Source organism: Aegilops tauschii, chromosome 7 (assembly GCF_002575655.3).
Source record: "Aegilops tauschii subsp. strangulata cultivar AL8/78 chromosome 7, Aet v6.0, whole genome shotgun sequence".
Taxonomy (NCBI): domain Eukaryota; kingdom Viridiplantae; phylum Streptophyta; class Magnoliopsida; order Poales; family Poaceae; genus Aegilops; species Aegilops tauschii.
The window spans coordinates 129,945,942-129,958,047 of NC_053041.3; positions in this window are offsets into that span (position 1 = coordinate 129,945,942).

The window sequence follows — 12,106 nt, forward strand, 5'->3', positions numbered from 1 at the left end:
CTGGACGAGGAGACGGTGAGGCTCCATGAGAGAATCGAGGAGGAGTTCTATGGGGGGGGGCACTGTCGACGAGATAGAGTTCGAGATGGCTGTGGATCCCAGGAAGGGCAGCAACTTCGACGATGATGTCATCGACGAGCTGTCGGAGGTACTACTCTGGTTTTTTGAGATTTATTTTTCCTTCATGTACTCTGTTTTTTCATGGCATTGGGTTTTTCTTGTTAAGTACATGAGAATCAAATTCATATGGGTGTGCTAGTTGAAAGGATCTAGCATAGATTTTCTTGCATAATGAATGGTGGTTTTTGAATCTGAATCATTTTCTTAAAGTATTGATGAGGTATTTCTACTCATGTACTGGCCCCTCCATAATGTTTGCGTACATGTAGGATTGTAGGGATCTAGGATAGATTTTCTTGTTGGATGGTGATTTTAGAATCTGATTCATTTTCTGTTTCGAATAGATAGAAAAAAAATCACTAGTATAGCTAAAACTCCATCAAGCAGGCAGATGATGCATTTGCAATATAATGGCAATTTACTGAATTGACACAGAGTTGCGATACTGATCTCTTAAAACACCACTCGTCGACTCATGTCCTTCTTAACTATCATATGATGCATCTACATTCAGTTTTAATTGGTAAGAATCCTGTTCTAACCACTTGATTATTTCTTTGACACCATTTCCTGTTTTGGCAATTGGTCTGCCTTGTTGCATGAGGACATAACCAATACCTTGACCTGATGCATCTGTTTAAAAAGTAAATGGTAGGGTCAAATAAGGCAAAGACATAACAAGAGCAGTGACCAGACAATTCTTCAATGTTGTGAAGGCCTCAATTTGAGCATCTGACCACTGGAATGAATCTATTTTTAGACAACATGCCCTAAATACTCAACTTGTATTTGTAAAACTAGAATTCAATCTAGACCACTGGAATGAATCTTTTTTTAGCATATGTTTGTAAAACTAGAATTCAATTTCTGATTCCAATAAATAGACAAAAAAAACACTTTGTTTTGCATGACAACATTTCCTGATCCAAGTTAAGTTGCTCCAAAGTATTTTCCTCACCGGTATCATCAGAGTCACAAGATAAGGGATAAAGATAGTAGCCCATAGCTCCTTTGTAACTACTGACGACTAGACAGTTGGATTTAACCCTAACTAATTGCATATACCAATTGATGAGAGGCGTCGTAGCAAGGCATTGCATTCCACTGTGATAAAGCTTGGTCTATTTTGACATTTTGATTATGTCGTAAATCCAGTATCGACGCATCACTTGACGAGCACGCTGACACCAGTTTAATGTCAAATTAGTCGTACGAAATGACAAAACAATCTCTCTCTCTCTCTCTCTCTCTCAGATAGATGAAATCGAGCTGTATGGGCTGTAGCGTAGTTCTGCATTATGCGTTGACTTGTCAGTGTGCTCTTGGAATTTTTGTCCATACTAACAATGTTGGAGAATTAGTATTGTTGTTCTCAAAAAGAATAATGGTTTCTTGATTCCAGTAGATAGAAGAAACCCCCGAAGCCTTTTTTCTGATTCCAATCAGAATTACACCTGTAACAAGTATCAAGTATCATTAAACCAAGCCACATTATGAATTCTTTCATGTGTTAATTATGTACTTCTTGTGCACTAATCTATGAATGCAACTATTCCACCGTCCATATTTATGGATGTCAAATTATTTGGGTCAAATATGTATGTGCATATACGCCTTATTTCAAGCAAATAGATAGTTGTCATGTTACACGTCTGTACTTTTCAAACATTCTAATTAAGAGCAATGTAGCAGAATAGATTAACTGAGTTCTTCTTTGTGTACTAATTCACAGGAGGATGACGATGATGTGGGGTATGACATGGACAGCAAGCACAACAAGAGCCGCTACATCATGAGGCAGCTGATTGCTGGAAAATTCAAGTACCGTTTCTATGGAAAGCTTGGCTGCCCCTTCTGTGGCAAGGCGATCAAGGGCGGCATAGATGGCTTGATGCAGCATGCCGTCTCCACTGGCAACTCCTACAGTAGGAAGCAAAAGGCCAGTACTCTGGCAAAACATGCAGCCTACGGGCGCTTCCTCAAGATTGTCAAAGTCAATGAGCCCTACTACATCCCGCCGCGCCGCCGCTGAACAAGGGAGACAAGTGATGTGCTGCTAGACTGCTGCTGCTGCCCCAGGGCCGCCGTGTCCTTTTATGTTATCGGTATTCGCTGGTCGACTCTAAAACTTATGGTCTATGGTGTGTAAGAACTTATGTCCTATGGTCTATGGTGGGTGTGAACTTATGGTGTGCGGTCTGCCGTTTAACTAAGTGTTTGCTGCTAATCTGCTTAAGTGTGGTCTAAGTTGTTATTAGTACTATTTTGCTGATGCATGTTAGGCATTGTACAATGGTAGATGCTAAGGGTGATGCTTAGAAAAATAAACCGGTTTTTTTGATGCACCATTGCCTATTCCTACAGGACAGACGCCTAGTTAAGCGTCTACCCTGTACAAATAAGCACCGGTGCTTAAGAAAAGCCTGGTTTATCTCTCTAAACACCTCGCCTAATCACCTTGCATTGTACAAGGCCATAGCAACTCAAGTATCGTACGGTGGTCTATGTTATGTTTGTTGTGTTATTCTTCCGTTCTAGAATCGTACGGTGATGCATGCTCGGAACTCTACTACGATGACTATGGTAGTTATAGCTTGACATGATTATGTTCAGTTTATAACTCAGGATGTTCCAGCCATATCTATGACCAGTTACAATTGAACTATGCATTAGTTTTTGCCAAAAGTAAAGCATGCAAATGATTGCCAATTCTACCTATTGCCATTTGAAGCTTTGTACTGAGGATGCATTAGTTATTGCAATAAGTAGAGGATGCTCATGTTACCCAGAAGTGCCTGTTTCCACTTTCTGGTAAGAACTGAACATGTATCAAATTATGCTAAAAGTAGACCATGAGCATGAACATGTATCAATTGCTGCTTCCTATTTGTGTTTGAATGGGCTCAACATATCTGGTGATGGTTTAGGGTCTCTGCGTGACCGTGATGATAACTCAAGATGTTCTAGCCATATCTATGACCAGTTATAACTCAACTATGCATTAGTTCTTGCCAAAAGTAAAGCATGCGAATGATTGCCAATACAACCGTATTGCCTGTTCAATTTTTGTACTGAGGATGCATTAGTTATAGCAGTAAGTAGAGGATGTTCATGATTGCCAAAAGTACATATATCTACTTTATGATAAGAACTGAACATGTATGAAATGATGCTAAAAGTAGAGCATGAGCAAGATCATGTATCAATTGATGCTACCTATTTGTGTTTGAATGGGCTCAACATTTCTTTGGCTATGGTCTTGCTGTCAAATTTAAGTTTGAGTTCCACGAGGCTTTTCTCCGTTACGAAGACTTTTATCTGAAACTGACATTGCTGGCTCGTATGCAATGATGCAAAACGGGTCAATTAATCTGAAGACAATAATTCAAAGATGAATAACAAAATTAGCAGTCAACTAATATTAAAAAAATTAAGTGGATCATTTAACATATGATCCACTTATGAGTTTAAGCACACAACCTATTTGGTCGTGCATAAAATAAGCGCAGTTTAACAAGGGTATCCAATTGCTTAACCATGTGAAGTTGTGCAAACCCTATGAGGGTTCAACTACTAAAAGAGCGGCCGACAACTATTAAAAAAAGCTACGATCAGGAAATACCTTCTCTCGGAGACGGCGGCGCCGAGTTGATGGCCGCAGATAGTGCGTGGCAAACTAGAAGTGCCCGTATAGCGCGGTAGACGGCGGCAAGGATATATGGCGCGTTCACGCGAGGACGGGGCGGCGAGAAGAACACTGAAGTCTGACCCCTCATGGCGGTGGGCGGTGGCCGACAACTCCTGTAATCCGTGTGAGCCCAGGTCTCCGATCTGATCTTGCAGTGGTCGTGGGAGCTGCGGATGGCACGGCCGGGTGGTTAGAATGAGGCGCTTTAATCGCGGGATTTAGGGAGGGGTGGGCTGCGTTGAGTTATGTGAGATTTCAATAATATCACAATGATATCCCAAAAGATCTAGAAAATATTGTCCTTGCTTTTTTAGTATTAACAATGGTTTCTTCGTGTCGCATATGCCCGAAAAACGCCATACGTGACAAAACTTGCAATACATGTAGAAAATGGTCGACATTGTACTAATGACCGAAAAAATCACGCATGTGACGAAACTTCCAAAATTTGTTGAAGATGGTTGATTTGGAGATGTTCTACAATTTCACAGCAATATTACAAATTTATTTTATAATTAAAATTCAATGATGCAAGGTTTTACATGTTTTTCAATTGTTTTCAAACTTAAACTTTTTACACATGTCCAAGAAAGGCAATGTGGCAAGGTTTTACATGTTTTTCATTGTTATCAAACTTAAACTTGTCACATAAGACACGTGTACCTAAAAAAGGAAGTGTTATTTTAGTATAAGTCAAAATGTCACATAGGCAAAAAAAAGATTTCATAGAAAAAAAAGCCCACCTACCTAACATGATATTTCACACACCACAGCCCGCATACGACTAGAAACCCAGTGATATGGGCCAGGATGCAGGCCCGTGGTGGGACTAAACTCAAACGCACGCGCACCCAGCAGTGCACAGAGCGTGGTTGCCACGACGGACTGCAACTGCGCCCCACCACAACTACCCCTACGTCCTAGACGAACTGCCTCCCCCACGTCCCCATCCCAGGCGTGAAAAAGCCCCAAATCGACTACATCACTGCCTCATTCCGAGAACCTCCATTGCCGCTTCCATCTCTTCTGCAAACAACCCACAAACATGTCTCTTCGAAGCCCGCAGTCGCAGGAGGAGGGCAATGACGGAGGAAGCGTCTGCCAAGCGTCATTGTGGCCAGACGTTCGACCAGAGCGGCAACCTCGACGTCGTTCACGTTCCCGGTCGGAAGCGCGAGTACACCGTAACCCTCAAAGGGGTTGCACTCCACGGCAAGTAGACGCTGGAGGTCGTCTACACCAGCGAACCAGACAAGGCCGACGAGATGATCTCTAGGATCAGGAGGAGCACCTGCGCTCGTACCCCCACATCATGGGCGTTGATGTGGAGTTTACCAAAGATGATGAACCTCCGCAGATGGAAACAGTTCTGCAGATCAGTGTGGAGGGTCTCTGCCTCATGCACCACATCGCTGCGGCAACAAAATGGTGAAAAATCCTACTCACTCACCCTCTTCCATTCATCAATACTGCTCCCTTGAAATTTCATTAGACTAGTTTCATACTAGATGTACTAGTGTAGTTTGTGAAAATGGATGCACTAGTGCAGTTCCTCAAAGTAGATGCACTAGAATATATTTTGACCCTGATGCACTTGATTAGTATCTGAAACTGTTGCACAAGATTAATTTGTGAGGTTGATGTACCAGTGTAGTTTCTCATCTTGATTCATTAGTGTAGTTTCTGAACTTGATGTAGTGAAGGAGTTTCTGAACTTGGTCTGGTGTTATTTTCGCCACCAAAAAAACTTAAGAACTTGGTGAAGCAGAGGTATATGTTATTTTATTCAACATAATAAAACTAAACTGGCACTAAGAAAGCAAATAGATCATTGACTCAACTATATATTCCAAAAAGAAAAATAACATGGTGTACTTGATTTTAATTTCAGAACTTTGTGTACTAGTTTCTGAACTACATTCATCCATGACTTATACTGTATAAGCATCTATTCCATGTACTATTCACTTGTAAATCGTAAAAAACAGAAGATTAAATCTTGAAAAATAAACACTAGTACTCCATGTATTCATCACTTGTCTCTCCCCTAGTAGGCCAAAGTGCCTCAAAGAGCTCCTACTGGAGGAGAAGTTGTTCACCTTTGCCGGTTTCAGCATTAAAAATGACAGGGACAAGCTGAAGTTGTCTGGTTTGGAGATAAACACCAACAAGCACATCGACATTCAGCGCAACTAGAGAGTTCCATACAACGGAAAATCGTACGACTCCTTGGCTGATGTTGCAGCCAGCGTCATCCACCCATTCTACAGCAAGATGAAGAAGAAGATCGACAGGGAGGCAGACCATAAACTGTGGGGGGACAGCCCACTGCCAGATTACCTCATCGAGTATGCCGCAATAGATGCGTACGCCACCTACAAGTCGTGGAAGATAATTGACAACATCAAAAGAGGTCTGGAAATTTCAAAAGAGCAGGAAGCGGACCCCTACTACCACTGCCACTATGCGGGATGAGGAGACATCAAAGTTTGCCTTCGTGTTGCTTGCGCTTGTGCTTGTCCTTTATCTTGTTGTTTGAAATTTGTAGTTTGCTTTTCTTGGGTTAAACCAGCTTGTTTATGTCATGTGTGTCAGAGTTGAACCAGTTTGTTTATGTCCTGTTTGTCAGGGTTGAACAAGTTTGCTTATGTCATCAAGTACATAGTTTGCTTATCTCGTTAAATAATTTTTCTAGCTTCCTATTTTGTTTATCCATCAAAACAAAAATTCAAGTAAGTTATGAATGGAACTCTGTGGCTGCTCTTCAATACTTCCTACGTAAACTAATATAAGAGCTTTTAGATCACCATTTTAGTAATCTAAACGCTCTTATATTAGTTACAGAGGGAGTACTAGTTATCAATGGAACTAATCACAGAAGGTTGTGCCATGTGTAGCTTTGGTTCAGAATTGTATGGAAAAGAAAACAATTACTACAATTAGAACGAAACTCCATTAACCGAACCTACGAAAAAGGGTCCCCCAACCCCCCCAGCTTTATACTATAAAGCAACAACGCCAAGCATCCAATAACAAGTCAAGACAAATTCAAGTTCAAGGAAGTCTCAAATAACCGCTGGGGCAAAAACGAAACAAGCCCCAAATATAACAAGTTCATTTCACAGCGATACATGGCCCATTTATTGAACCTAGATATATATAGATAGGTACGGTAATACACGGCAAGTACTTGGAAACAAGAGCTAACATACCAAGTTCATTTCACATCGAAACATGGCCCAGCCAGTTCTAAACAAGGTTGATGGTGATCATCATCCTCAAGTCACGGCGACGGGTGTCCGCAACAGTGAGTAGGATGCCCTGACCTACCCGAAGATTCTTTCCATGAAGGAACTTCCACCCCGCCCGGTTGAAGACAGTGCGACCGTCCGTGTCCACTGTGTAGGCACAGGTGGTGATGGAGCCCATTCTGGTAAGGCGTCATCCAGCAGCCATGCCTTCTTCATGCGGCTCGATGCCACAACTAACAGATAACCTCTTAGGTAATTTCTGAAAACAGTTGATATGATATACGAGCATGTCACGTGCAATTATCAGCAAATCATACACTTGAAGACACATATAACATTGGATTCAACACTGAGCATATATATCATCACATCACTACACTAGACGCTAATCATCAAATTACTACAGTAATTAAGCATATCATTAGTTTACTACGTACACTAACCATATCATCGCATATTACTACACTACATAAGGATATATCGCATTACTACAACACATGCATACCATTAAAAATTCTGCACTAAATGAATTCTACACATGGCATATCATCATAGTACTACAACATGCATATCATATCAACTAGTACACTTATTAAGCATGCATATCATGTAATTACCACAATAAGTAACATACCATGAGATGCCGTTTAACATTCGTCCTTGTGAGGCGGGTAACGAATGGCATCCCGACGTAGTCTTCACGTAGCGGAAGCATGTCCCAGAGGTTGCACGTTTCATCGCCGCTCAGCCTCAGTCTTTGGGCATAGAGTGCTTCATCAAGTGGGTTCTCATCATCATCTGAATCCTCACCATCGTCCTCCTCATGAACTTCATCCTCACTATCGGAAATCAAATTCAGATAGATAACAGAAATCCTGGGCCTTTCTCCTCTGAAGGAGAAGCTGATCAATTCACCCCCACTAAGACGCAAGCGGGCGATTAAACGATCCCATTCATCTCCTCCAATTTGGGTTATCATTCGCCCCTTATCGACCTGCATAGTGTACGGCCCCCAAGAGCGTCGAAGGTCACGGTGTCTTCGACGAGCTCATTGAACGCCAATCTCACATTGCATGGGACGATCTTTGCAAGATAAAAACAAATAACAAACACAATGCATTAGTGGAAATAGCAATAAAAAAACAAAATTAATGAACTGTCAGAAGGTTCATATAAATTGTTACCGCTGCAAAAACAAAAGTAGGCTGGAAGCAGATGCAGAACAGCGTGGCAGTACAAAGGCTGGTCCGGCACCGTGACTTGCACCGTCGACACGGTGCTTCCTCCATTCTACACAGAACATGTTGAACTCTAAGTTGAATTGTACGCTACCATAGTACAATACAAAGATCATACATATAATAAATTATAGTGATAACCTAAAATGCAATGCCTATTAATTCTGTTTACTATCATCTACCTAAAAAAGCAATGCCAATGACTATGGCAATGCCAGTATCATCTACCTAATAAATCCCAATCAGATCCAGTCCAATGTCAGTACTACATACTATAGTGAAGAACGGATGAATTATTTTGATTTATTTTTTCACACATAGGGCCTCATTTTGATTTGCACAAGGCCTCTCTTTTCCCCGGTACGGCTCAGATCCTACACTACGACATCCATCAATCTATCAAAGAACCATCATATCCATCAACAAATCATCTACCGCATGTATCAAATAAAATTTCTGGATCAGATCCGCGCCCGGAGGGAGACTCATGCAGTTTGGGAAGGGAAGAAGATTCGCGAGGGGGATGAGGGGAGATCTCACCTACTTGCCGGAGTTGACGGCGGCCGCGCAGATCCGGCGGCGAAGAGAGGCGCCGTCGGGAGCTGGCGGCGGCGATGCTTGTCGAGAAGGGGACGAAGAAGTTGAAAATGATGTGGAGTACTAGGTGCCCTTATCCAAATGTGGTACATGTGGTGGCGCGTTTGTGTGGATGACAAGGGGACCCCACGTGTCGGTACCCATAGAATTTTTTTTGGCATTTCCAACTGCCTCACGGGGATTCGAACCAGGGCCATGCGGGTGTGAGGTAAAGGGTCTAGCCAGTTCGGCTGATGCAGTGTGTTCGGCCGAACCAATTTGCCTCTCCTTAAGACATTTATCCAGACACAGACACACGAAAAAAAACCATGCACCGAGGCTGTGCTCCATGTGTGGCATAAGTGGTCCTGTGAAGCTGCATCTAGGACCAATGTTGATATATGTTGTTATTAGCTAGGGAATCAACACTATATAATGGCTTATGTGATCCTTGCTAGTAAAAAAACCATTATCCATGTTGGCCCAAGTGGCACGTTTGAGTGCAACGTGTCAATATTGGTGCATTTGGCCCTTATGGCATCCGTGAGTCCAAAGAGACCATGATTAGTGAAAACACATCAATATTGCTACATGACGGGCCGTTGGCGTGTCTTGGTATGCACTGTGCGTGCAATGTGACTACGAAAAGTTGTTGCATGTCGAGACGTAGTTTATCGGTGTATGTGGATCCTATAGGCTTATTTGTTCCTTGTTTGTGGGCATGGTGCGTGTTGGCCCAAGTGACATGTGTCAGTGCATTGTGACATCTATTGGTGCATCTGGCCCTTATACCAATTATTTGTGCAAAGAGATCAAGATTGATACATGTCGGTCCATTGTCGCATCTTGGAGTGGAATGTGACTAGAAGAATTGGTGAATGATTTGGACCCCTTATGGCATGTATCAATCTAATGAGACCAATGTTGTTGCGTGTTGGTCAAGATGGTATCGACACATGCATAAGTGGTCCTGTGAAGCTGCAACTAGGACCAATGTTGATATATGTTGTTATTAGCTAGGGTACCAACACTATATAATGGCTTATGTGATCCTTGCTAGTAAAAAACCCATTATCCATGTTGGCCCAAGTGGCACGTTTGAGTGCAACGTGTCAAATATTGGTGCATTTGGCCCTTATGGCATCCGTGAGTCCAAAGAGACCATGATTAGTGAAAACACATGAAGATTGCTACATGACGGGCTGTTGGCGTGTCTTGGTATGCACTGTGCGTGCAATGTGACTACGAAAAGTTGTTGCCTGTCGAGACGTAGTTTATCGGTGCATGTGGATCCTATAGGCTTATTTGTTCCTTGTTTGTGGGCATGGTGCGTGTTGGCCCAAGTGACATGTGTCAGTGCATTGTGACATCTGTTGGTGCATCTGGCCCTTATACCAATTATTTGTGCAAAGAGATCAAGATTGATACATGTCGATCCATTGTCACATCTTGGAGTGGAATGTGACTAGAAGAACTGGTGAATGATTTGGACCCCTTATGGCATGTATCAATCTAATGACCAATGTTGTTGCGTGTTGGTCAAGATGGCATCGACACGTGCATAAGTGGTCCTGTGAAGCTGCAACTAGGACCAATGTTGATATATGTTGTTATTAGCTAGGGTACCAACACTATATAATGGCTTATGTGATCCTTGCTAGTAAAAAAACCATTATCCATGTTGGCCCAAGTGGCACGTTTGAGTGCAACGTGTCAATATTGGTGCATTTGGCTCTTATGGCATCCGTGAGTCCAAAGAGACCATGATTAGTGAAAACACATGAAGATTGCTACATGACGGGCCGTTGGCGTGTCTTGGTATGCACTGTGCGTGCAATGTGACTGCGAAAAGTTTTTGCATGTCGAGACGTAGTTTATAGGTGCATGTGGATCCTATAGGCTTATTTGTTCCTTGTTTGTGGGCATGGTGCGTGTTGGCCCAAGTGACATGTGTCAGTGCATTGTGACATCTATTGGTGCATCTGGCCCTTATACCAATTATTTGTGCAAAGAGATCAAGATTGATACATGTCGGTCCATTGTTGCATCTTGGAGTGGAATGTGACTAGAAGAATTGGTGAATGATTTGGACCCCTTATGGCATGTATCAATCTAATGAGACCAATGTTGTTGCGTGTTGGTCAAGATGGTATCGACACATGCAGTGTGAATATTACTGGTACATGTCCGTCGTTATAGCGTCTGTGTGTCGAAGGAGAACAAGTTTGGTGCATGCTCTTGTGTGCCAAGATGTTATGTGGGAACAAAAAAAACTGTCAATAGTTCATTTCTGTGGGCCCAGAAACAATGAGAATTATTTCTGGAGTACCTATTTGTAAATTTTGCACAGTTCTAGTTGGGTGCTGATGTGGAATGTGTTTTTTCCCGCGGTGTACTTACAAACTTGACTCACTTGTCAGAAATCATGTCAACCCACCCAAAATGGCGGATTAGACCTAGCTGCAACAAATTACCCCAATATGTGTTTTTTTTGTGCAACAAACCTGTAAAGTAGGTGTTCTATGCAAAAGTAACACCAAAAGTAGGTGATTTGTGCAATTTCCTCGCTAAACCACATGTCAAAAAATATACAAATTCATGAAAAAAATTAAATGAAAGCGGTTGGGGCGTGCACGAGCGCACGACGCCACGCGTCTAGCCTCGGTAACTCCAAACGTCCACCCCCACACGCCAAATAAAGGCCACCTCCCCCACCCCCGTCTCCCCCACCCCACCCCTGCAGCTTTTCTTCCCCAAATCAGCAAAAACCCTCTCCTCTCACCTTGAACCCTACCTCCTACGAGCCAGCAACCACCTCCCTTGCCCTTCGTCGTTGGAAGATGAAGGCCAGCCGTGAAGACGCGGCGGTGGAGAAGGACACATCAGTAGAAGCAGTGGAGAAGCCTGCTGTGGTCATTGCCGCCTCGGTTGGCGCAGCCGAGGGCGCCTTCGCGGCGACGGGAGGCGGTGCACCATCTGCTGTGACTGCTCCGGCCGCCGTCACAGCGGTCGAGCCTGCGGTCGGGGAGCAGGTGGAGGAGGAGGTGGCGGTGGATCTGGAGGAGCAGAGGCTCAAGCGGAAGCGCCAGCAGTACAAGCTCATCGACAAGAGCTACGAGGAGGCCCACCTCGACGCTCAGGAAGTGCAGGACGAGGCCGTCGAGTTCGACGAGGAAGTCGACAACGAGCTCTCGGAGGTACTACTCTGTTCTATTCTATTCTCCTACTCTGTT